This window comes from Peromyscus eremicus, unplaced genomic scaffold (genome assembly GCF_949786415.1).
Source record: "Peromyscus eremicus unplaced genomic scaffold, PerEre_H2_v1 PerEre#2#unplaced_112, whole genome shotgun sequence".
NCBI classification, from domain to species: domain Eukaryota; kingdom Metazoa; phylum Chordata; class Mammalia; order Rodentia; family Cricetidae; genus Peromyscus; species Peromyscus eremicus.
In genome coordinates, this window is record NW_026734351.1 from 415,985 (window position 1) to 443,323 (window position 27,339).

At 37.3% G+C, this 27,339-nt stretch overlaps 1 pseudogene; it reads right to left on the bottom strand.

Annotated features, from left to right (window-relative positions):
* Positions 1 to 435: 435 nt before the first annotated feature.
* The window catches only part of LOC131901564 (sulfotransferase 2A1-like), a 38,255-nt pseudogene continuing 11,351 nt past the window's right edge, over positions 436 to 27,339 (bottom strand).

Genomic DNA, 27,339 nt, shown 5'->3' on the forward strand with positions numbered 1-27,339 from the left:
GCTGGAGAGATGATTCAGAGGTTAAGATCACTGTACTACCCTCATAGAAAACCTGAATTTACTTTTTAGGACACAAATAAAGGAGTCTACAGCACATGCAGTGGCAACTCCATGGGAACCAATGCATTCTTCTCATCTAAAGGTACTACACACAGAAATATATGTGCACACCCATGTGCACGATGCACACCTACAACATGCACTTGTGCACACACACACACACACACACACACACAGACTCATATAAAATAACCACCACTACGCAATTACTATGACCACTATTACTACTGCTATTATTACTACTAATACATTTTAGAAAAAAACCTACACAATTCAATAATAGGATGTATTCTATGACCATATCCACTCAGTCACCTGTACAAGGACAGGAAAATAAACACCAGTGTCCATATAAGTTTTTAAAATTTTAAGAATTTATTTCCATGGAAACAGCCCTGGAGGAAAACCAGCCATTTTCTCCTGGAATACTTTATCAAAGGTTTCAGCTTGAGCTACTGTAAAGTGATTCTTCCAGTCCCCAGCCACACCTGGAAAATGTGAAGCAGACACAGAGATGGGTTAATGATGATTGTAAATCTGCTCTCATTCCTTTATTCACATGATTTTACCATCTGCGTAAGTAGGAACACACAGTCAATAAAGTAGAACTAACAGTTACTCTATGGAGAACAATTCTTATGCTTTGAAAAGAATGCAAACAGACTTGTACCTCTGTGTAAGTAATGTCAACCATCTCTTATACCAATTTTTCAACTCCACAATATATAACAACATGGACACTGGATCTATATTTTTAATGTCTAGATTATGTTTCCTTCTCACTAGACATGCTTCCATCATACTATCGAGCCCAACAGAGTTTCATATCTCAATTACCCAAACACACTTAAATCGTTCTTTCTTCCTTTTAGGGTTAACTTATAACTGTTCTGCAAACTATGCCAGCAACTTTTAAAACACCTTTTAAAATTAATTCTAATTATGTGTCTGTAGCTGCATATGAATGCACATGCCTGCAGAGGTTGAAGATATCAGATACCATGGAGCTGGATACACACACAGTGGTGAGCTCCATATCAGTCATCTTGATATTTCCATCAGATACAACAGACACAAAATACTGCCTGCTGAGTGCATCCCAGGATGTCTGTTTTCAGTCAGTATGGAGTTTGCTGATGTGTGAAGATGATTTCATTCCCAGTATTTTTTTTAACCATGCCTTGGTTCTCATAACCACATTCTAGGAGGTTTTAGGCTTGGACGTAGAGATCTCCTATAGTCCAAATTATCACATTGTATTATGTGTTCCTTAATCATGAAGTGTTGATGTATTCCACATAGTTACTTCTTTTTCTTCTGTTTCCCTATTTTTGTGATAGTGACCCTCTCTTCCTATCTTCTCTCCATGTAGAATTCTACAGGTCTTCTCCTTGCTGTATTTTATTTCATAGCTGTGACACTTTGATGAATTTCCTCTTTTTCAACATGCTTCAAATATGCATCTAATATATTTGAAAAGTAAAGTATTTCTTAAATTATCAGAAGCTTCATTTATTAATGTGTATCAGACATACAAAAACATTCTCAGTATGGAATTATTGAAAGGATTAGTGAATGAGGAAGAAAGATAGTGGCCTTGTTACCATTTTGCTGATGAAGAAAAATTAGTCCTTGAGAACTTACCAGCAGTATAGTGATGCTTGTAGATTTGAAGCCAAAAAGACTGACCACAGAAGTCATGTTTTTATTGTTGTTGTTGGTTTTTTTTGGTTTGTTTGTTTTGGTTTTTGGTTTTTTTTTTTTTTTTGGTTTTTTCGAGACAAGGTTTCTCTGTGTAGCTTTGCGCCTTTCCTGGAACTCAATTGGTAGCCCAGGCTGGCCTCGAACTCACAGGGATCCGCCTGGCTCTGCCTCCTGAGTGCTGGGATTAAAGGCGTGCGCCACCACCGCCTGGCTAGAAGTCATGTTTTTTTTTCCTTACTAAAATACAATATTTGTGTATCACATAAGTTAACTTTAAATGCCCAGTTGTACACATTAAAGAAAATATAATTATTGATACACAATAGTCAAATAATATACCATTTCTTGCGATGACTGTAAGAGTGTCATCTATTGATACTGGAATCTATCAATGCCCATTGCTACTTTCAGCTTCATTATTATACTCATTAGTGAAACAAGTTGTGTTATTGTATTCCACAGTAATCTTGAATCTCATAAGCCAGACTGGATGCTGAGCTATCAGAATCTCAGCAAATTCACTATGTCTGCAAATGGAATGAATCAATCCAGATGAGAGAATCATGTTTGTGGAGTGGACTCATGAAGTTCTCAGTCCAACCATCTCAAAATCTTGTGTACCTTTCATGCATATATTTTTCTTCAGTGCTTCTTTCTAAAAACCTCCTGAAACTCTGATGTGTCCAGGGTCAGCAAAACCCTAATGCACAGTGGCTTAACTCCTGTTGGAAAGGAACTTCCTCCTAGTTTCAGAGGCTGCAGTCTCATAAAATGTTGTTTTTCATACCCTCCTGGCTTTTTTGACCTGTAGATAGTGGGCTTCTCCATAGGTCTTCCCTCTGTTTCTCAGATTAATATCTTTTTTGTACACCAGAGAAAATGATTACTGACTCAAGTACTCTGTCTAGTAAATATCTACTGTGAATGAGGGTCAAAACCTTTGTAGTTTGTCAGAAGACATTTCCTCCCATGTGTCTTGATTGTGGCAATGTCTTTATCAAAGTTATGTCAACTAAACAGAACAACTCTCCGGTCTATATTTCATGAAGTATCTAAATATTGAATCATAATGACCAAATTGTTTGTGGAAAATTGTTCACTGGAGCTTTAAACTAAATTAATCCTATCTAGCCTGATAAGTGAGTCTCCCAGGTAAATATTAGCTCTTCAGATTATCTCTCTAGAGGCAAGGAAATGTATCTCTCTGGTGTCCTGAGAAAAACAACTAAAGGACAAAAAAAAGTTGAGTGAACTCCTCTTGTTCAAAGCTAGTATAACATTTAACACAATTTTTCATGCATTATGCTTTAAGGATTCGGTCTATTGGTAAGTAATGAAATAAGTTTTAGAATTAATCTTTGATATGCTCATACTTTCCATATTAAGCAAAGGAATCAATCTAATGTAGGAATTAAGAAGATCAACATTTTCCTCATTCTTCTTATTCTTTTCAAAATGTTTCCCAACATATGCATCTCAGCAACTTCTGCACTGGAGTCATGAATCAGGGTGAGGGGTGCAATGAAGTTTGTCTCCCCCTTCATTGACCTGCTTTCTTGTGGGATTCATGGCTTATAGTGAGTTTAATACAAGGAAAACAATTTCTTAGAATAAAAGTTATCTTTAAATAAACAAGAAATGGGTGTCTTATATGATCACTATGATAATTAAAGCACATATGAATTTAGGGCCATATCCTGTTTTTTGAAATAACTACTATATATTTTTCTCCTAAAAATATGATACATGAAAATACTATGTTTTAGAAGAGACTAAACTAAAATCCCAATGTGGTCTCATTCTGGAAAAAAACAGAGTTGGAAAAGAGGAAAGTACAGTTTTCTTCATGTAATTTTGTTCTAAACTCTATTTCATCTATTCCAGTGCATCTCAGATAAAACTTTTGTTAGTTTCAGTAGTCTGTCTCTATTAAACAAGCCACCTTTTTGTTTTGGTATTTCATTGAAGTCATTTTGTACACATACTCTTTTATCTCTGCCAAATTATTATTTACTTCAGGAAATCCAATAATGGGCTATTTCTTCTCTTACTTGAGGTCTTCAGTTCTTGTACAGAGAACTCTATCTTCATAGAGTCTGGAGCACAGGAGTCTGAGGTTATGGGTCAATGGCAGTGGACCCTACCATAGGCCTCAGTCCTTAGTGTACAGATGACCATTTTCTTGAGTTGACATTTTGTGTGCCCAAATCTGAGTGTAATTTCCTCTTGTGAGGATACCAGGAGTACTGAATTAAATGCAATACACTAATGACTTTAACTTACTTATCTCTATCTATACTCCTGATGTCCTTAGAGTCTTATGACCTGATCTTCACACTGTAGGTTGGAGGTTGACTGAAGATTAAGAATGAAGCATGTAAGTAATTAGAAGAGGAAAATTAAACCTGTAACTCTCTACTTTCTGCATTTATATCCAAGTTTTTTAGGCATCCCCAAATACCTCACATCTATCTCATTCCTTCTTCAGCCCTGAGTCCCATCTCATTAATTATTCACTAATTTGGTGTGGTGTATTCTGGCAGTCACTCCTCAACTGCACAGCTATGAAACCATACCAACAATTTGCTCATAGCATAGAGAGGTGGCACAGACATAGAGAAGATGAGTATTCCCATTTCAAGGGAGACAATTCAGAAGAAAGACAGTAAATACGATTGTGAAGCAATCCAAATTGAGCTTGGCAAATGTCATCATATTTTAACACTGGAGGATAATTCATTTAGTTCTTATAAGTTCTAATCTTAGCCTGCAATGGATCAACAATCTTGACCTGTTGAACATCTTTTAGAGCAGTGAATGGAAGTGTATTTTGTGGTTATCATCCATTATATATCTTTGGTTCTTTCCATTAAACATTTTCTTAGAGTTTAGGGCTATGATACAGAAAGCCTAAGAAAGACAAACAAAAACATGTCTCTCATTTTCCATTGAGGATATTGAACACAACCCTCTAAAATCCCAAGAATATCTCCCAGAAAAAAAGCAATCTTTTCAGTGTTTCTGAAGACCATGTCATCACCACAGAAAGATTCCACTGCAAGGTCTCTGAGACACTATGAGAGATGTGCAACGACCATTGACATATTCACAACAATTTCTTACAGCTTCATTGGAACAAAAAACCCTTCCACTTATTCTTACATATTTTGGATATAAAGAGTTTCTTCACCTTTTCTCATGAGGGCCAAACCATTAATAATCACATCTTTAATGATGAGACTAAAATTAGACACATTTTTTTCTTTCATGGCTTGGAAGGAGCTGTACTTGAGGACCATATCTAGCTCATCTGGCTCCAGTTTCTTTCCTAGGAAGTCACAGATCTTCTCTATGGTTCCCCTTGTACTCTAAAAGAAAAATCAAAACAAAAATGAGGGTAATAGAGAAATCTGAGAGAACAGATGCAGAGAAGGTAACTACAGATGGAAGATGGAAAAAGAAACATGAAGAATGAAATGGCATCATAAAATGAGAAAGTATTCAATGGGGTTTAGGAAAGAAACAGGCCTTGTAAAGAGGGCAAGAGTCACACATAACATTTGTATATTTAGTCAGCTTGCAATGTGACTGATCTCTGGCCCTTAAAATACAGAGGCTGCGATTTTTATTATGGGGGACTTAATATTAGATGGGTCTCATATAACTTAGGATGTCCCCAAATTTACGTTGTATTGAATGAAGACCTTAAACTTCTGATCATCTTGTCTCTAACACTTTATTGGTGTATTCACAGGTGTATGCCAACCTACCTACTAAATGCAATCGGATTTTTGTCTTGAGACAGTATGCTATGGAGGGAGTCCTATCTGGTCTGATGCAAATTGCTGTGGAGACCAGACTGACCTTAAAACACAAAGAGGCTTTTCCCCTTAAGTGCAAGCATTAAAGGTATGCACCAAGATACCAAACCTGCCCTCTGTTTAACGATACTTATAGAAATACTTATAGACAGCAGTCAATGTGAGTGAAGGCAATATGCACAAATAATTTGATCGGGGCTCACGATACTTTTTCCTATGGGTAACTGAGCGTAACACAGATTTAAAACACTTTCATAAAAATGTTCTCAATAATTTTTACTTGGGGCTACTGCCAATATTTTATTTTGTTTTGAATTATAATTTCATGCTGTTACTTAGATGGGCATCAAATGCACAACCTTTTTACCTCAGACCGCCCAGACTGGGATTATAACTGTGCACTGCCACAACTGGCTCACTTCTAGGAGTTAGTCATAAGAATGCAAAACTTTGGAATAAGGAAGACTTTGCTTAGAATCCAAGCCCTACAAATGGGCTCATAAAGGAATTTTTGGCTCTAAACTTTTATTACATATTTTATCACAGACTCAGTTAATATTTAATGTAAAGGTAAACAACCATGGCAATAACTGAAAACAGTGCATTGAATGGTTGCAAAGGAGACTTATGGGAAAATGAATAAGCATGCAGCAGAGGTGGGTAATGAAGTTTCCTGGGAAAATTGAATTTTACAATGAAAAATTCAAATATTCCTCAAAAGACAAAGTATCTGATGGATGGCTTTGCTTTTTACATGGAAAATTTCTTCCCCTGGAAGATAAAATCAAGAGAGCAAATTATTTTGGAATGATTCAAATTTTCTGTTTTTGTTTATCCTTAATATATTTCATCAAAGATTATTTTTCTGACTCATGCCAGGGAAGTAGGTAGGCTGACCACATGTTTTCTCCTTTTCTTCTGCTCCTCACGTCCCAATTCGAAACTCTCATACCAAGTTCTACCACAGAATATCTGTGGCTACTCCCCCCATCTAGAGTGGATCCCAAAGAGCTTCTCCTCTTATCCTGACTCTTCCAACTCATAGGATTATCCCAATCCCCTACTTCAACTGGCCCTCCTTGGGAACCCACAGATTACTCTGACCAGGGAATTGTAAGCTAACTATAGATTTTTGTCTCACTCTCCATTCCTTTGAGTCCCATCCCCCAGTGTTATCCCTAATTCTGCATCAAAACACCTACATCAGACACCTCCATCTCTAGTGGATCTCAGAGACCCTCCTAAATACCCCTACCATAAATTGTTGATTGGTCCCACACCTCAAGTCAATCAACCATTTCCCAAGAACCCACAGGCAAAACTGGGCATGGAAGTAGTAGACTCAATGCAGAGCTTTATCTCTCCATTTCCTCCTCAAGTCCATTCTCCTAGTTTCACCCTCATCTCTGTGCAGAACACCTGCTATAGTCTCTCCCCAAAATTCCCCAATATAATGTGTATAACATAGGTCTTAGTCTCCAAAGCTCCTTCTACCTACTCATTCCTTTCCCCTCACCTCCAGATCAAGAAGACACTCCATAAGAACCCACATGTCACTCTGACCAGGAAAGGAAGTAGGCTAACTGTAGATCTTCACCTTTACCTGCATTATCCCAACTCTGATCATTCAGTTTTATTCAAAGCCTTATATCAAAATTGTGCTGTGGCCTATCCTCACTCAGTGCCCCCATTTCCAGGTGATTATCTATGCAGTTCCTGTGGAAAACTGCTTTCTTCCATCCTGGGGTCCTTCTTATTCTCCACTCATAAGTCATCACCTTTTGTAAGTGCTATGGAATATTCCTACACAGTGTGTAAATTATGCTCTGATTAATTTAATAAAAAAGTTGACTGACCAATAGCCATGTGGTATAAGGTTAGGAAGTAAACCAAATTATGGAGGAGAAAAAGAAGGGCCAAGAGAGAGTAAGCCACTGAAAAAGTAAGATGATACAGGCAGGTAAAGCCACAGGACATGTGGCAATACATAGATTAATAAAATGGGTTAATTTAAATGTAAGAGCTGGTTAGTAACAAGCCTGAGCTATTGGATGAGAATGTTGGAATGATCATAAGCTTCTGAGTGGTAATTTGAGAACTGGCAGGTGGGAAAGAAATGTCCATTTACATAGGGCACCCACGATTGGGCACATGTATCCATGTAAAGTGTGAGAGAGCTTAAAAAATGTTTCTAGACATACAAAAATGAAGCCAAGAGCAGCTTCATAGTTCATGCCTCTCATGTGAGCCACTGTACAGAGACACGTCCTCTGGCTGCGACATGTGGGCTTGATCGGCAGCATAGGAAGTTCTCACAGTCTCACACAGGATGAGGTGCAGAGTGGCATTTCCCAGCCACATAGTAGGTGGCAGATTGAGGGTTTTGCTCATAAAGACAGAAAGGTTTAGAAATACACAGTAAGTACAAATTCAGACAAAAATGCCTCTAAGTAGATTACAGTGTGTTTGAAAAATGTGTATAGGCTTGGGAGAAGAAGAGAAATGATAGAAACAGTCATAGATTAAAAATGATTTTAAAAGAATTAAGTAAAATTCTTAAAATTAGAGTAATAAAAATTATGATAAGCCATATATAGATCAGAAAACACTGAGAGTCTAAATTCTATATTATATTCTGTACTGTATTTAGATTTTTTGACTGTTAATGCATGAAAAACAACTTCTGAAAGACATTTGATTTTGAAAACTATTAAATTAAACCAACCTATATATTTTAAAATTATCTTGACTTCAAAATTAAAGTCAAAAGATATGTTAAATGTGGAAAAGTTGCACTTGTTTCCACAGAAAATAAGAGGCTATGGATTCATCCCAGGTCAAGGAAAATCAGGTTTGTTTGAAGAAAAACCCCTAAAATCCTGAATACAGAAATGAGAAAATAAACCTAAAGTAAATACAAGAAATATGATGTATGTTTTACCTGCTCAAACATAAAACAAAAAAATCTTTTTGGCTAGCCTGTGTACAATGCAAAGTTTATATTTTTTAACTGAGGTATATATGTTGTAGTGGGTAGCCATTCCAGCTTTGTTCTGGAAGTTCCAACCCCCATTGAGACTTTGGCAACTGTTACGCCTACAAGGCGGGGCCAAGGGAGGCGCCCGGGGGACCCGAGATCTGGATAGGCAAACGCTCTCTTGGTTCCAGGACCCTGGATGGTGGAGGTGGACAAAGCAGAGCTACAGAGAACACTGCTGGACTGTGATACACCTTCCCCAGACCCCACGACCTACCTATCCCTTAATTTGTAAGTTACACCATTAAATAAATCTCCTTTTAACTACATGGAGTGGCCTAAATAATTTCACCAATATCTGGCACTCACGTGGGGCAAATTCCAAAGGCCTGAGTGGCTCCCGCCCTCAGCCTCCTCCCCGGCTCAGGCTCACAGGGTACCTAAACCTGCCTGCAAAGTTCCATATAACCAGGGAACACCTACATGGTTCCATTCCCGAAAAAGGGAGCAGCTAGTCCGGTCTCAGCCCCCTAGCTTAGCCCCCAGCGAAAGAGGCACTCCCCAGCTTCCTGAGTGCACGCACGCCAGCTGCGGCTCGGCTCCACCATCTTGACTCCAGCAAGCTGCAGTCAGCCAAGATCACCAGCAGGACATGCTTTGGAGCTGTACCATCGCCACCTGCTGGCTGAAAAGTGCTACTACACCCCCCAAAACCACAAAAGGTAAGTAAAAGTACCTGATAATTTTACACCTTAAAATTGACTAACAAATTTTGAGTAATTCTTGTAATATGGCTGACAACATTACCTCACAAGAATTTGAAAACCTTTTTGCCTGTATGATGAATGACATCTTCCTGGAAATATACGACCTTCCTAAGGCATATCTGGCCTGTACCATTTTGGCATTCATTGTAATAATCCATGCAGTGTTCAAACACTGGTTTAAAAACAAGAACAAAGATGAGTCATTATTGGGACTGATACAGGCTTTAAGCAAGAGCAATGAAGGCTTACGGAAAAAGATTCTCTCTCTGGAATCTGCTAACCAGGATTTACAGGCTTTTAAAGATAGCAATGAAGACTTACAGAAAAAGATTCTATCTCTGGAATCTGCTTTAATGGATAGCAATGAGACCTTAGAGAAAAAGATTCTTTCTCTGGCATCTGCTAATCAGGATTTACAAAACAGGCTTGTACCAAAAATTGATCTTATTGATAATAAATGTGAATATTTAATGGACAGAACACTAACTCTCCAGACACTATATAAGGAAGAAAGATTATCATTAATTGATAAGATAAGGTCCATGGAATCATGTGTTTCTGAGGAACATAAAAACTTCTATGATTCCATGAGAAATCTGGAGTCCCTTGCCAGAGAGGAGGTTGACTCCCTAGAACAGACCCTAGGTGCTCGTTTGCAGGCCTTAGAAGAAACTCTCAGTAAACATGACAAGGGACCTAATAAGCAGAAGGGCAAGACCATAGAGGTTGTAACATCTCCAAATGGCTCTCACACAATGGCTTATCCTGTTATCATCCATGAGAAGCCAGCGGATGACACGCACCCCGAGCCATATAATACATATACATTACAACCAATTTCAACAAGGGACTTTAAAAATATAAAGGAAGCAGTAGTTACGTATGGGATACACTCCACATACATAAAACAATTGTTAAATTCGTGGTCTACCTCACATAGAATCATCCCAGATGACTGGCATCAGTTAATTTCAGCTGTTCTAGAATATAGTCAGCAGCTACAGTGGAAAAGCTGGTTGAGAGAAGAGGCAAAAAATTTAGAACAACAAGGTAAACTCAGAGGTTTTGTGATCTCCCAAGATCAAATACTTGGTGAGGGATGTTTTGCTGACAGGAATGTACAAGCCATTTATGATGAACATACAATATCCCTATGCAGTACAGCAGCTCTAAATGCTTGGGAAAAAATTCCAGAACCTGGAAAACCAACTGAGGTATACACAAAGATATTTCAGGGACCGCACGAACCCTTCACTGATTTTTTACAAAGACTTAACACAGCTATAACAAGAGCTGTATCAGATAAAGAATTAAGAAAAGTATTAATTGAGTCCTTGGCATTCGACAATGCTAATGCAGAATGCAGAAGAATACTTACACCATTAAAGATCAGATCAGCTCCTTTGGAAGAATGGATTCAGTATACTAATGGTGTTGAGTCTAGTAACTACAGTAATGAGGCTTGGATAGGAGAGACAAATCCCAGAGGTGAAAGAAGGCCCCGTGTCACCAAATGTTTTAAATGTGGTACACCAGGTCATATAAGTAAAAACTGTACGTGGGGTACTCCTAGGAGTAATACTCCTTTTAGGAATAGCCTAAACAGGAGACCCCAACCACCTCCCGGATTATGTAGAAGGTGTGGCAAAGGCCGACATTGGACCAGTGAGTGCAGATCAAAAATAGATATACGAGGTAACCCTTTACTGGCGGGAAAGGCCTCAGGGGGCTTCTTGCAGGCCCCCAAATCAAATGTAGTACGAACATTCCCAGCCACTGTGGAAGAAATTCCTCTCCAGGACAACTGAATAAACCACTGCCTAATGTAAAAACCGATACTGCAATGGATGATAAAACAGCTCTGATGGATGGATCACAGTTTACAAAGAACACTATAAAACAAATATTTTGGCAGACTTCCATAAATGATCAAAGACCAAAGCTTAGAATTCGAATTAATGGCCTGGTTATGGAGGGACTGGTAGACACAGGTGCAGATGTGACTTTAATTACACCAAAATCATGGCATCCGAATTGGCCTCTTCAAGAGGTAGATGTCCAACTTTTAGGGATTGGCACCCTATCTCAGATAAAACAGAGTTCGAGATGGGTTGAATGCATAGGGCCAGAAGGACAGAGAGGAAGACTGAAGCCATATGTAGCAAATGTAGCAGTAAATCTTTGGGGCCGAGATCTGTTACAACAGTGGAATACCTAGATTAAAATTCCTACACTTTCAGAAAAAGAATACAGACCAATGCATGTTTCTAGGAATAATATCATCGCATGCTATAAAAATCAGGAACCAACCATTCAGGCTGTTCACAAACAGAGCACAACTGCTGTTGAACTCTCAGAAGTACCAACTGCCTTACCTTTAAAATGGCTAACTAATAAACCTGTCTGGGTTGGACAATGGCCTTTGACAAAAGAGAAGCTACAAGCTTTAGAACAGCTGGTTCAAGAGCAGTTAAATGCTCAACACATTGAAGAATCTACCAGCCCTTGGAAATCTCCTGTATTTGTTATTAAAAAAAGTCTGGTAATTGGAGAATGCTGACAGATCTGAGAGCTATTAATAAAGTAATTCAGCCAATGGGCTCCCTACAGACTGGGATGCCCTTGCCCTCTGTGCTACCTAAAGAATGGCCTATAATAGTTATTGACTTAAAAGACTGTTTCTTTACCATACCCTTACAAGAAAATGATAGAGAAAAATTTGCCTTCACAGTACTTAATTATAATAATTCTCAGCCAGTCAAGAGATATCAATGGAAGGACCTCCCACAGAGATTGTTAAACAGCCCTACTTTGTGCCAATACTTTGTGCAGAAACCATTGGAGATAATTCGTGTAAAGTTTCCACAATCCATAATTTATCACTATATGGATGATATCCTATTAGCTGATCCAAAGTTAGATACATTAGAAAGCATGTTTGAAGAAGTAAAAAAAGTTTTGCCTCACTGGGGACTACAAATTGCTCCTGAAAAAATACAAAGAGGAGATTCTATTAACTACTTAGGATATAAGATAGAGCTACAAAAAATTAGACTCCAAAAGGTACAGCTAAGGAGAGATCGATTGAAGACTCTTAAAGATTTTCAAAAGTTATTAGGAAGCATTTCCAACTTACTGGGTATCATGGGAATACCCAAAGATGGACTACAAAATTTGGCTAATACTCTAGAAGGGGACAAAGAATTAAATAGTCCAAGAGAATTATCAGCCGAAGCTGAGAAGGAATTGGCTCTAGTAGAAAAGACAATTCGAGAAGCACATGTGGATCGTGTGGATCCAGAACTTAAATGCATTCTTGTCATATTCCCCTCCAGACATTCCCCAACAGGTATTTTGATGCAGAGGGAAGATATTATATTGGAATGGATATTCCTACCATGTAAACCAAATAAGAAATTAAAGACTTATATAGAAAAGATCTCTGATTTGATTCAAAAAGGTAAACTAAGACTTCGCCAGTTGACAGGAATGGACCCAGCAGAAATTGTAGTACCTTTAACTAATGAAGAAATTTCATCACTATGGAAAGATAATGAATACTTGCAGAGAGCCTGCAGTAACTTTTTGGGAGAGATTAACAACCACTATCCCAAAAGCAAGAGAATAGAATTTATAAAGAAAACCAAATGGGTCCTTCCTCACATTGTACGACAAAAGCCAATTTCTGGAGTCCTCACATTCTATACTGATGCAAATAAACCAGGGAAAGCAGGATATAAATCAGGAGACTTAAGTAAAGTGGTACAAAGTCCATACAGCTCTGTACAAAAGGCAGAACTGTATGCCATTCTTATGGTACTGATGGACTTCACAGAACCCCTCAATATAGTCACTGACTCTCAATATGCAGAGAGAGTTGTTTTACATATTGAAACTGCTGAATTTATTCCTGATAATACAGAATTAACTTCATTATTCATACAATTGCAGGAAAACATCAGAAAACGGGAACATCCTATATATATAACACATATCAGATCCCATACAGGTCTGCCAGGACCTCTAGCACAAGGTAATGATGAGATTGATCAGTTACTAATAGGTAATGTGATAGAAGCTTCAGAATTTCATAAGAAATACCATGCAAATAGCAAAGGTTTGAAGAAGGATTTCTCCATCACTTGACAACAGGCTAAGGATATTGTGAAAAAATGTCCTACTTGTTCCATCTATAACCAACTTCCATTACCTGCAGGGAGCAATCCAAAAGGTATACAAAGAAATGAAATTTGGCAGATGGATGTGTTTCATTTTGCAGAATTTGGAAGATTAAAGTATGTACATCATACCATTGACACCTATTCAGGATTTCAATGGGCAACTCCTATGATTTCTGAAAAGGCTGATTCTGTGATTACACACCTATTAGAAGTTATGGCCATCATGGGGATACCTGTACAAATTAAGACAGACAATGCTCCAGCATATGTCTCCAATAAAATGAGACAATTCTTTGCTTATTACAATATAAAGCATGTTACAGGTATACCACACAATCCCACAGGCCAAGCAGTCATAGAAAGATCCAATCAAACTTTAAAGGATATGCTAAATAAACAGCAACAGGTAACAATGACTCCTAGAAATAGATTGCATAGTGCTTTATTAACCTTGAATTTTCTCAATGCTGATGAGAAAGGAACAACAGCTGCAGAGAGACATTGGACTACAGACAAAACTCCCGAGCTAAACCAACCAGTTTATTTCAAGGATGTGCTGACCTCAGAATGGAAACCTGGATATGTTCTACGTTGGGGAAGGGGTTTTGCCTTTGTTTCTGCAGGAGAAGAAAAGCTATGGATACCAACAAAATTAATAAAAATTTGATTTGAACAGGAAAAACCCCTTGATGAGGTGAAGTAAAAGATCATCCACCAATGTGACATCTCTACAAGTTGTAAGAAAAACTTAACAATCAAGGTTGGGGTAGGGTTCTGTTTTTGTTTTTCCAGGATAATGGAAATACCCATCTTCCAAAAATCATAAGGCCTTGGATATCTGGATGTTTACAGCAGAAAGAAAGAATCTATTGGTACCAATCTACACACGGTAAAATCTCACTGTCTAACATCTATCTCTCTATCAATATAGAAAAGTTGTGGTTCCAATTCAATTATAAGCCAAGCTGGCTTTGGAGATGGAATTGGCTCACTCCTTCTCTAAACCCAAGCACATTGCTAAAAGAAAAGTTTGAGAGATTCTTCAGTACCATATCAGAAGAGCCCTCTGGTGTGGGACAGAAGGAAACCAGTAAAAAGGGACCATTGTCTTCTAGATTCTAATTCTCTCCATGCTTACTCTTGATTTCTCAGAATCCTTTCTTACATGCTATGTCCTCTTTAAATCCAAATCTTCCATTTTGATAACAAATAAGTTTTTCTAATAGCAATCTCAGAAGTCTCCAGAAGGAAGATGGGGCCCCAACAACAACTCTACCCAATCCAGAATGATGCCATGGTAATCATCATCATACTACACTTCTTACCAGAATTTCAGACAATCTTACCCATTACTCTAAGAATTGCTGCAGAACCTACAGTTAGTCTAACTGAAATTTAACTATCTGCGCTTTCTCACAGTACCCAACAGAGATAACATCACCCCCTAAACAGCAGGAAGCAATTCTAAGAAAACGACGCCCCTTCTCCCTTAGGTTTCATAATTCTCAGGGTTATGGATGATGGTTATAGGGTTGGGGGTGGAAGGAAATATTAAACTCAGTACTCTTAAAAAAAGGAAAAGAAGAAATGGAATGGATAGGTATATGACATTATGGTAGATTATTGTGTATACTAGTAAACAAATTTAGTAAAATAGCAGCCTTAAATAATTTGCACTGTAATTTGCACTGTTATGGATTCTTATATGTTGATACAAATGTAAACTATTTTTATATTCCTGTTTAAGATAATTTGTATATTGATACAAATACAGAACTATACTTGGTATAATGTACATATATTTCTACTCTTATTTGAAATATTTGTATATTGATACAAATGTAAATTTATATCTATCATACTTTATGTATGTTCTACTTCTGTTTAGGATATTCGGTATATTGATATATATTTAAGATTATTGTCATATTGTATATCACACTATACACTCCTACCTCTGTTATAACATCTTGTGTATTGTCACAATTTTGAAGTCATCGTTCTTTACCATACACTTGCTTATAGACTGTCTACCTTGTTTATGTGAAGCCTTAGTCCTTAGGTTATTTCAGTAGATAAGACCTATAGATTTATAGTCACCTATGCTTGTCATCTCTATAGTTACGTTAGTTAGGTTATACAGATTTACAGATACATAGGTCAGATGGACAGGTAATCTTCAAACACTTCATAGACCTAGAGAATATGGCATTTAAATAACTTAGAATTCTGTCGATGTGAGACACAATTGCTCCTGGCTGCACCAATTTGATCCCGAGAGAATGTTGGGCTTCTAGACATTTCCATTTGGAAGTTTGTCTTCTTGGCACAAAATGGCCTACTGGGCAAAGAACTGCCCTTGCCTCGACAGCTGACAGTACAAATGCAATGCTATCCTTTCTGGACAAGCGGGACACAAGGAAAGCGACCACTGTACTCTGCCAAGACAGGGTAAGATGGTCTTTCAGAATTCCTGCTTCTGAAAATGGTCTGTCAGATACTTTAGGCCTGTAGCCAATTTGAATGCACCAACAATGCTGAGAAACATTAGGTGACTGTCCAGGCTGCCAGCTGTCTTGGTCTACTCTCGCAAGATTCCCGAAAGTTGCTTGCATCCATCTACCATTTCTCAGGTACCATTATATTCCTTCTCAGGTCTTTGATGGGATTGAAGACTAGCAGTTATAGTTACAACTTAGTAGATAGAACATATTAAGTATTAGATTCAGGTTCTTTAGGATAGGACACCTTTTGGAATGATCTTTGTAACATGCCATTTACCTATGCTCTATACTTCTCTGGATTTTAATATGTGTTTCTTGCTTGATATTGTTTGCATTGGTTGTAGTTCCATCTTATCTAGGTCATTATCCCTCATTATTCCTGGACAATATTTGATAACCATTCCTTTGTATATAGTCTTGTATTAGGTTAGAACTTTCTTATTTAGACAAAAAGGGGGAGATGTAGTGGGTAGCCATTCCAGCTTTGTTCTGGAAGTTCCAACCCCCATTGAGACTTCGGCAACTGTCACGCCTACAAGGCGGGGCCAAGGGAGGTGCCTGGGGACCCGAGATCTGGATCGGCGAACGCTCTCTTGGTTCCAGGACCCTGGATGATGGAGGTGGACAAAGCAGAGATCCAGAGAACACCGCTGGACTGTGATACACCTTCCCCAGACCCCACGACCTACCTATCCCTTAATTTGTAAGTTATGCCATTAAATAAATCTCCTTTTAACTACGTGGAGTGGCCTAAATAATTTCACCAATAATATGTTACCTTTAAAAGATTACATATTTTCAGAACAAGGTGACAAATCACTAATAAAAATGTTCCAGATGATCCAACAACCAAAATAGCTTTACGATTGCTAGCTTAGATGATCCAGCCTCACAAACACTCCAGCCAAAACTTAACTATTATCTTGATTTCCTAGAGTCCCTGAAAGATTACCAGCACCCACCGATCAGCAGGAAGTAGTCTAGAAAATTACACATACATTACCAAAATATTGGTTATAAATGTTTGTTTTCACTTAAGGAGGGTTGGTTCCAAATTGATATTGGTCATAATCAATCTCTTTCTAAAGAAGAAAGGGGATATGACACAGAAATTATGGGAAAAATGTTTGATTATTATGGGAAAAAAGTAGATTATGGAATTTCCTTTAATCTCCCTAAACAGTTGTTAATCTCTAAATATTAAACATTGGAATGAATTTTACATTATTTATACCAATTTATAGTTAATCTTGTTATAATGTATTATACACTTGTTTAAGGTATTTCTTATGCAACTCAATTATAAACGTAATATACAATAAAGAAATACAGATCAATAGTCATTTATAATAGTCAAATTTATAGTCTTGTTAGTTCGATGTTCTAGGTATACAAACATATATTACAAATAGATAGGTAATCTTCAAAAAGTTCAAAGAACTACAAAATATGGCATTTTAAATGTTTTAACAATTTAAGCTTTTCATGAAAGTGAGATGTGTCTGCCCTGGCAGCACCAATAAACTTCAGAATAGATGATGAACATCAAAGAAACTGTATGGAGTTTTTTTTTTTAATGAATAAAGCTAGCAATGTGGGCAAAAAACTATCATTGACTCAATTGTTGATAGTCACTGAAAAAACTGGAAGAGGAGAATGCAACAAGTGGTGACTGCCAAACTTTGCCAAGACAAGTCGGGAAGTCCTTTAGACTTCTCTGCTTCACAGTAAAGTCTGGCAGATATTCTAGGCCTGTAGGTCAAAGATGAATGTCCCATCATTGCAAAAGAACTTTGGGTGACTGTTATGGTAGCCTGATGTCCCTGTCATTAAGTAGTATTTCATGCTTCTGGTGTTTGATGGAGTTAAAGAATAAATAAGTTAATTAGATACAAAACTTCAGACTAAGATTAGATAGATAATTATTTTATCTACTATTGTCAAATACAAATGGATTTGGGAATGGCTACTGTAATTCTTACTTAATAACTGTTTCCATTGTATAGAGCTTTACTATATTAATGCTAAAACCTTCCTATTAATTTAGACAAAAAAGAGGGAAATGTTGTGGAATATTTCTATACCCTGTGTAAATTATGTTCTGATTGGTTTAACAAAGAAGCGTATTGACCAATACCCCAGCTGGATAAGGTTAGGTGGAAAAACTAAACTAAGGAGGGGGAAGAAGGGCACAGTGGAGAGACACACTAGAGATGCCAAAGGAGCAAGGTGCTGGAGGACAGGTAAAGCCACAGGACCTGTGACAATACAAAGATTAATAAAAATGGGTTAATTTAAATGTAAAAGTTAGAATTCAAACCAAAATCATTCAAAAGAAAAGGAGGAGGATATTTCATATTCATTAAGGGAAAAATCCACCATGATAACATTTCAATTCTTAACATCTATTCTCCAACTGCAACAGCACCCACATTTGTAAAAGACACATGACTAATATATAAACCAAACACCAAATCCCCAAATTAATAGTGAGAGACTTCAACAGATTATTCCTACAAGTGGACATGCCATCCAGAAATATTTAAACAGATAAATAATGGAATTAATAGACATTATGGCTCAAATTGACTGGAACATATATCTACAGGACATTTCACCCAAACACCAAAGGTTAAACTTATATCTCAGTCCCTTGTGGAACCTTTTCCAAAACTGTTCATATACTCTGTCATAAATCAAGTCTCTATAGATTAAAAAAATTGAAATACCCCACTATATACTATGAGACCACTGTCAGTAAAATTTGCATTTTAAAAACAATATAAACTGTTGAAAGCCTATAAAATCATGAAAACTGAAAAACTCCCAACTGAATTAACAATGGATCAAGAAAGAAATAAAGATAATAAAGATTTCCTAGAATTCAATGAAAATAAACCCATGACCTACCCTAACTAATGGAACACAAATAAAGTATTTAATTATTAAAAGGAAGATTCGTAGCACTAAGACCATGATTGAGGAAATAAGAGAATTCTTATACCAGAGACTTAAAAGCAAAATTAAAAGTTCTAGAACAATAAGAAGCAGACACAAATAGTAGAACAGACTTCAGGAAATAATCAAATAGAGGACTGAAATCAAAAATTAAAAACAAAGAGATCGCCGGGCGGTGGTGGCGCACACCTTTAATCTCAGCACTCGGGAGGCAGAGTCAGGCGGATCTCTGCGAGTTCGTGGCCAGCCTGGGCTACCAAGTGAGTTCCAGGAAAGGCGCAAAGCTACACAGAGAAGCCCTGTCTTGAAAAAAAACAAAAAAATAAAAATTAAACAAAAATAAAAACAAAGAGATCAATGCAAAGAATCAATGAAACACAGAGTTGGTTCTTTGAAGAAAAACAACAAGATAGACAAACTCATATCCAAACTTACTAAAAGGCAGAGAGAGAGAATATCCAAATTAACAAAATCATAAATGAAAAGAGAGACATAACAATAGACACCTAGGATAGACAAGAAATCATTGGGTCATAAGTCAAAAATGTGTACACCGCAAACTTGGAAAATCTAAAAGAAGGGAACAACATTTGTGTTATATATCACTTACTGAAGTTATATAAAGTTCAAAACAATTTATATAGATGCATAATCCCCAAGGATGCAGAAGCAGTCAATAAAAGTCTCCCAACCAATAGTAGCCCAGGACTTGATTGTACATAATTTAGTACATAATTCTACCAGACGTTCAAAGAAGAGCTAATACCAATACTCCTTAAATTATTCTACCAAATAGAAATAGATGGAATATTGCCAATTTATATATAAGGCTACAGTTACCCTAATATCTGAACCACACAAAGAATAAACAAAAATAGAATTACAGACCAATTTCCCTCGTGAACATAGATGAAAAATACTCAATAAAATACTCACAAACTGAATCCAAGAAAACAAAAAGATCATCCACGCTGATTAGGTGGGCTTCATCCCAGAGATGCAAGGATGATTCAATATACATTAATTTAATTTAATTTAATCCAGCATGTAGACAAACTGAAAGAAAAGCACCACAGGATTATCCTATTAGATGAAAAACAAAATCCTTTGACAAACAGGAACACCCCTTCATGATAAATATCTTGGGGAGATCAGGAATATTGGGACATACCTAAACATACTAAAGGCAATATATTGCGACCAATAGCCAACATCAAATTAAATGGAGAGAAAGTCAAAGCAATTCCACAAAAATTAGGAACACGACAGGGCTTTCCACATCTATTTAGCATAGTACTTGAAGTGTTATCTTGCAGAATATGAAAACTTAAGAAGAATAATGGGAAACAAATTGCAGGTGATACAATAATATACTTAATCTACCCCAATAATTCTACCAAGGAACTCCAAAACTGATAAATATCTTAAGTGAAGTGCTTGGATACAAAATTAACTAAAAAAAATTCAGTATCACTCTCTATATAAATGATAATTGGCATGAGAAAGAAATCAGGGAAACAACACCCTACACTATAGCCACAAATAAGATAAAGATCTTGGTGTAACTCTAAGAAAGCAAGTTGAAAAACAGCATGAAAACAACCTAAAGACTCTGAAGAAAGAAATTGGAGAAGATATTAAAAGATGGAAATGTCTCCTATGTTCATTGATCATCAGGTTTAACATATTAAACTGGATAGCTTATCAAAAGCAATCTACAGATTCAATGCAATATCCATCAAAATTCCAACACAATTCTTTACAGAAGTTAAAATAATAACAATACTCAACATTGTATGGAAAAATAAAAAAAAAACTGGATAGCTAAAACAATCCTGGACAAGAAAGTAACTTCTGGAGATGTCACTGTCCCTGATTTAAAGCTGTACCACAAAGCAATAGTAATAAACCTCACATGTTACTGGCATTAAAAGCAGACAGATTGTTCATTGGAATAAGATCAAGGACCCAGAAGTAAATACATACACCTGTGAACATTTGATTTTTGGCAAAAAAACACAAAATTGTACCATGTAAAAATTAGCATTTTCAACAAATGGCATTGGTAAACCTGGATGTTTGCATGTATAGGAATGTAAATAAATCCATATCTATCATTGTACAAAAATGAAGTCCAAGAGGATCAAAGACCTCAACAAAAATCCAGATACACTTAACCTGATAAAAGAGAAAGTGAGATATAGCCTTGTAGACATTGGAACAAGAGACACATTTCTGAGCAAGACGTTAATTGAGCAGGTACAAAAACTGACAATTAACAAATGGGATCTCATAAAACTGAAAAACTTGTGTAAAGCAAAGGAAACTGTCAATAGGACAAAAGGCAACTCACAGAATTGGGAAAGGTTTTAACCTGTTCTACATCTGACATAAGTGTGATACCTAAAATATACAAAGAACACAAGAAACTAGATACCAATAAAATTAATAATCCAATTTAAAAATAAAGTACAGATCTGAACAGAGGATTCTCAATAGGGGAGTATCAAATAGATGAGAAATAGTCAAAGAAATATTCAAACCTTAGCCATCAGGGAAACGCAATTAAAGACAACACTGAGTTTTATCTTACATCTGTCAGAATAGCTAAGACCAAAATTACCATTGACAGATTTATGATGAAGAGCACATGGAACAAGGGGAATGCTCCTCCACTGCTGGTGGGAGTGCAAACTTATACAGCCACTTTGGAAATAAATATGGCAGTTTCTAGGAAATTTGGGAATCAATCTACCTCAAGACTCAGTTATACCATACCACTCCTGGACTTATGCCCAAAGAACACTCAATACCACAAGGACACTTGTTCTATCATGTTTATAGAAGCTTTATTTGTAATAATCAGAAATTGTAAATAACCTCAATAGAAAAATGGATACAGAAAATATGGCATATTTACATAATGGAATACTACTCAGTTGTTAAAAACAATGGCATCATTAAATATGAATCGGTGGAAGTAGAAAAGATAATCCTGAGTAAGGTAATCCAGACCCAGAAATACAAGAATGGTATGTACTCAATCATATGTGACTATTATGTAGAAAGTGAAGGAGAACCAAGCTACAACCCACAGAGCAGAGAAGATAAATAGCTAGGTATGCTCAAGGGGGTATGCATGAGTCTCACTGTGAAGAGGTAAAATGGAGATTGATAGTGGATGGGGGAAGAATATAAGAAGGGAGAATGGAGATGGGAACAAGAGGGATCATGTGTGTGAAGGATGGGTTGTGAGAGAACTAAGAGAGACACTGGAATCTGGGAGCATCTCAGGGATGAGATGGAAACCTAGAGCAATGGAAACTTTCATGAATCTATGAGGTTGACCAATTAACACATAATATGGCAATTGTACTGGCCATCTCTTATGGCAAGATGTCCATTGGAAGGACTGGGCCACTAACCCAGCCACAAAGCCTTCTACCTACAATCTGTCCTGCCAACAGTGACTTAGGTAAAGATGTGGCAGAAATTGGGGGAGTGAACAACTAATGACTGGCACAGATGCCAACCCATATCTTGAGAGGGGATCCCCTCTGAGGGTCAGGATCCAGAGCAGTTTAACCCAGAGTCTTAGGATAAAACCAAATATGAATGGCAAAATGTCAATGAAATGATTCCTAATGATATTCTGCTATTCTCAAAGATTGATGTCTAGTGTAACTGTCATCACAGAGGCTTTACAACAAAGCAACTCATGGAAAAATATGCAGAGAACTACCCTACATGCAAACATTAGGTGGAGCTCACAGTATCCTACAAAAGAGGGTAAGGCTGGATTTTAGGTCCCAGTGATATCAAACACACCAAAAGAAAACCCACAGACTAAACTAACCTGGGCTCATAGGGGCCCACAGAGACTCAACCAACAATAAAGGGCCTGCATGAGACTGATATAGGTGCTGTTCATATATATTACAGTTGTGTTACTTAGTGTTCATGTGACACTCCTAATAATGAGAGCAGAGGATGTCTCTGACAATTTTGCCTCCTTTTGACACCCATTGTTCCTACCAGATTACCAGATCCAGCCTTAATAGAAGAGGAAGAGATTAGTTGCCCTGCTATTCGATGTACCATGGCTGGCTGATATGATTGGGAGGCCCAGCTGTATTGAAGAGTAACAGTGTAAGAGAATGGAATGGGTTGGGGTTAGTGGTGGAAGAAGTAGGAATAGGAGAGTGAGGGAAATTTTGGTTTGGACAAAAAAAACCAAAAAATAAATAAATAAATAAATAAAGCAAAAATAAATCATGAACATAATTCACTAACCTGAAGAAGGAGATATCCATCAAAGTAAAAAAAAAAAACTTACAGAACACAAAATAGACTATAACAGGAAAGAAAGGCCCTTTAGCCTATAATCATAATGAAAAAAAAAAACTAAGCCTAGAGAACACATTACAGGTGGATAGGCAAGGCTTGAAATTGGATGATTAAATGGGGAGCAGGAAATGAGAAGGACTTGAGGGAGAGAGGGAATATGAGGAGTGACAACTAAAATTAAGGAATATTTGAGCAAATATATGGAAACCTAGTACAATAAAAACTTCTTAAAATATATACATAAGTGATGGCAATATAAATAATATTATCAATTAATGAGAGAGATAGTATTCCAAATGACAATCTCTTGTTACCAAAGGAAGCTTCCATTTCTGGTATTGGGTTACATCTAATTGAGTTCTTGGCCAAAGAGATTCCATGGGAACCCCTAACACAGGCCATTGCCAAGGCTATAGGTTGCTCTCCACAGACTGACAGCAAGGACTCATTGCTGAAGACAACATCTTTATCACTCATCGAACATGGAGATGTTGATTACATACAGATTTCAGCTCTGCATTCCGTAATCTTTGTTAAAAGAAGGTACTCTGCAAACTGTCAAAAGATAAATGCAAACATGAAGCCAACCACAAATCCTCTGATCTACAATTGTGTCCTACCTGAGAGATATGCTGGAGTAATGGTGGCACAAAGCTCATAGGAGGAAATAACCAATAATTTATTTTACTTAAGTCCCACTCCATGAGATGGAATCCATACCTGACACTGCTTTGCTGACCAGAGACTAGATACCCTGGGAGCCTAGGGTAAAAGTAACTAATGCTGGTCTAACAATTTAGTGACAAAATGACTCCTAACGATATACTACTATGCTCAGATTTGTGCCTTGTTCAGCCATCATCAGAGAAGCTTTCTCCTGAAGCTGGCAAGAACAAATAAGAGACCCTCAGACAGACATTACACAGAGTGGATGTTTTTGAACAAATCAGTTCTTAATGGTATGTTTCCACTAAATCCCTCCCTCTATAGCTCAGAGAACTCCTCAGAAGAAGAAGAAAGTGTAAGAGCCAGAGAGGAGGGAGGACATGAAGAAAACAAGACCCTCCACATCAGCATGAGAAAAGCACGTATGAAGCTACATTCTGAAGCATGCTGCACTGTGCTCCATGTCTGCACCAGTTCTCTGCTCTATATTAGAATTTGCACTTTCATGATTTTATGGGCTTCCCAAGTGTTCAAACATATGGGTCTGTGATTTTTGTGCCATTTTTTGTGATGCTTTTGTTCTGTTGATTTGTCTTGTCTAACTCTAAGGTGATAGTATTCTTTCATCATATTGTATTTTATTTTGTTATCCTTTTATAAAGGAATGAATGAATGAATGAATGATATTCTAGCCACTAAGATAAAAGTTAACACCTTAACTGTCATTTGTACCTGCTGGGAGAGGGAATGTCAGGTTTCTCCACTACAATGCCCCTGTATATATTTAGTACTCCAGGGCAGTCTTCATGTTCAGGAGTAATTGACCTACATACAATAGACTCCACAGTTTTGTGTGTGTTTTGGGGATGCTTTCATTTGGTTACAGCTGGTGTTTTTTATTTTTCCTTTTTTTATTATTAGAAATTTTCTATTCATTTTACATACCAACCACAGATCCCCTTTCTTTCCTTCCTCTGACTCCCTAGCCTCCCCTCTCTAACCCCCATTCCCACCTCCTCCAAGGCAAGGTCTCCCATGCGGTGTCAGCAGTGTCTAATACACACAGTTGAGGCAGGTCCAAGCCCCTGCTCCTGCACCAAGGCTGTGTAAGTTGTCCCACCATAGGTAGTGAGCTCTAAAAAGGTTGCTCATACACAAGAGATGGATCCTGATCACACTGTCAGGGTCCCATTAAGCAACAAACTACACAAATGTCTGTCTATAAAAAGGGCCTAGTACAGTCTCATGGTGCTTTTCTCTTTTGGTATTGTTTTCATTTGGGGACTTTTTTTGACAAAGAATTTAAATTTGGGTGGGTGAGGAAAGGGAAATAATTCTGAAGGAATTGTGGGAGGGAAAGAATATGATCAAAATATATTTAAATTGCCCAGCATGGTGGCACACACCTTTAATCCCAGCACTCGAGAGGCAGAGGCAGGTGTATCTATGTGAGTTTAAGGTCAGCCTGGTCTACAAGGTGAGTTCCAGGGCAGTCCAGAAAAACCAAATATATGTGTGTGTGTGTGTGTGTGTGTGTGTGTGTGTGTGTGTGTGTGTGTGTAAAAATTTACAAATTGTTTTAAACAATAAAAAATATAATAGGGAAATCAATACAAAAAAGTTACAACTACCAGCTGCCTTCGTTGTCACCAGAGTCTACTTCTATAAGGTAAAGAGTGGCTGTAAGATTCCTTCTCCTCCTTAACTAAATTTTTGAAGAATTCTAAGGTGGGAAAGTTTATTTTTCTGACAAACTGTTTGCTCAGTGCATTTTTTTTCTCAGTAAAAATTACAATTGATATTTTTATCTGTGATATGTAAATGTGTAAATGATGGTTACTTTTCACCTATAACTTCCAAACTACTTAAATTTTTGGGTTGTTGATCAAATGAGAATACTGTTTTGCTTATATGTTTGGTTTCATTATTATGTGCCCATCATTAGAGGCAGGATTTTTTAATTAAATGAACATAAAATACACAAATGAACTTCAAAATTAGTTTCCTTAATGGTCTTTTGAAACAATGTCTCTTGTAGCCAAGGTCTCACACACACCAGACAACCAAGGATTACCTAGAGTTCTATCTTGCAATGCATGGTTTAGAGTTATGTGACACTCTTCCAAGATATGTAATTTTTTTATTTTTTAAAATAAGAGATATTTGAGACACATACATATTATTAAGGATATTTATAACCTTCAGCAGTTCATTTCAGTGAAATGAAACCTGCAAAATCATATAAGGTTAGGGGCTATCTGAGTATTAAGATATATTTCATTACTTAATGTTAATACATTTTAGATATTATCTTCTAAAACTTTTGAAATTTCTAGTGTGTTCTAGCTAACCATGTGGAACCCTCTGTACTGCTGAGCACAGGACACCAACCTCCCTGACAGATTGCATGCCTTTGCCCTCTTGTTTTCACCAAAGGGAGATGGCATTCATTTGGACACACCAGTGAAATGACACTGTTTACCCCTTCCCCATTGACCACTGGGTTATTAGCTGTATCGAATGTGGTGTATAGACAGAACTGGAAAACCAGTAGAACAAGTTTGAGCTACCACACCCTACTTCAGGGTCAAGTAGGGTGGACAAGGAGGCTGAGAGGAAATGCCAGATGCAGGCTAATAAAAGACATAGGGTGTAATCTCATATTTAGTGACTTTTCATGAGCCTACCATTGATAGAGTAGGTACAATGGGAATCCTGAGGAGTGTGGGATGCTGTATGGGGTAAAATGCTAATGGATTGTGTGATTGCTGTAAGAATGACAGTTACCTTTTTCATGTCTTCATAGCTCAGTACCAGGAAGTTGTCCCTTTCTCTCATAGACAGCCAGGCACAGGTGTGCTCAAACCATGATCCATATGGCACTGTGTGAATGGAGTAGAGAAATATTGATTACAAATAATCAAACTGAGGTCTGCCTGATATTCTTCTCTTCTCTGCAAATGAGAGGCAGCTTTACAAAAAAATCCAGTATTTACATAATTCAGTGTGATATTTTGCCTGTGGCCATGTCATAGAATCAGCAGCTGGCAACTGAAGTGTAGGTGGTTAGTTTACCAGGAAGCAAAGCTCAGATGAGTGAGTCTTAGATAGGCAAGACCTTGATGGCTTTGGCCCCAGAATGTCTCTTGCCATTGATGCTGTGCTGTTACATGTTTACCATTGATATTTTCCTCTGTTTTTTTCATGGTATGAATGGGTGTGGGGAAATCCCCACTGCCCTTAATTTATTATGACTATCCAGTGGAAATATCCCATTCTCCTGGGCATTTCTACCAGTGGATTATTATAAAGATGATTTCTTCCTAAGCTATTCTATTTAAAGCAAAGATTTTA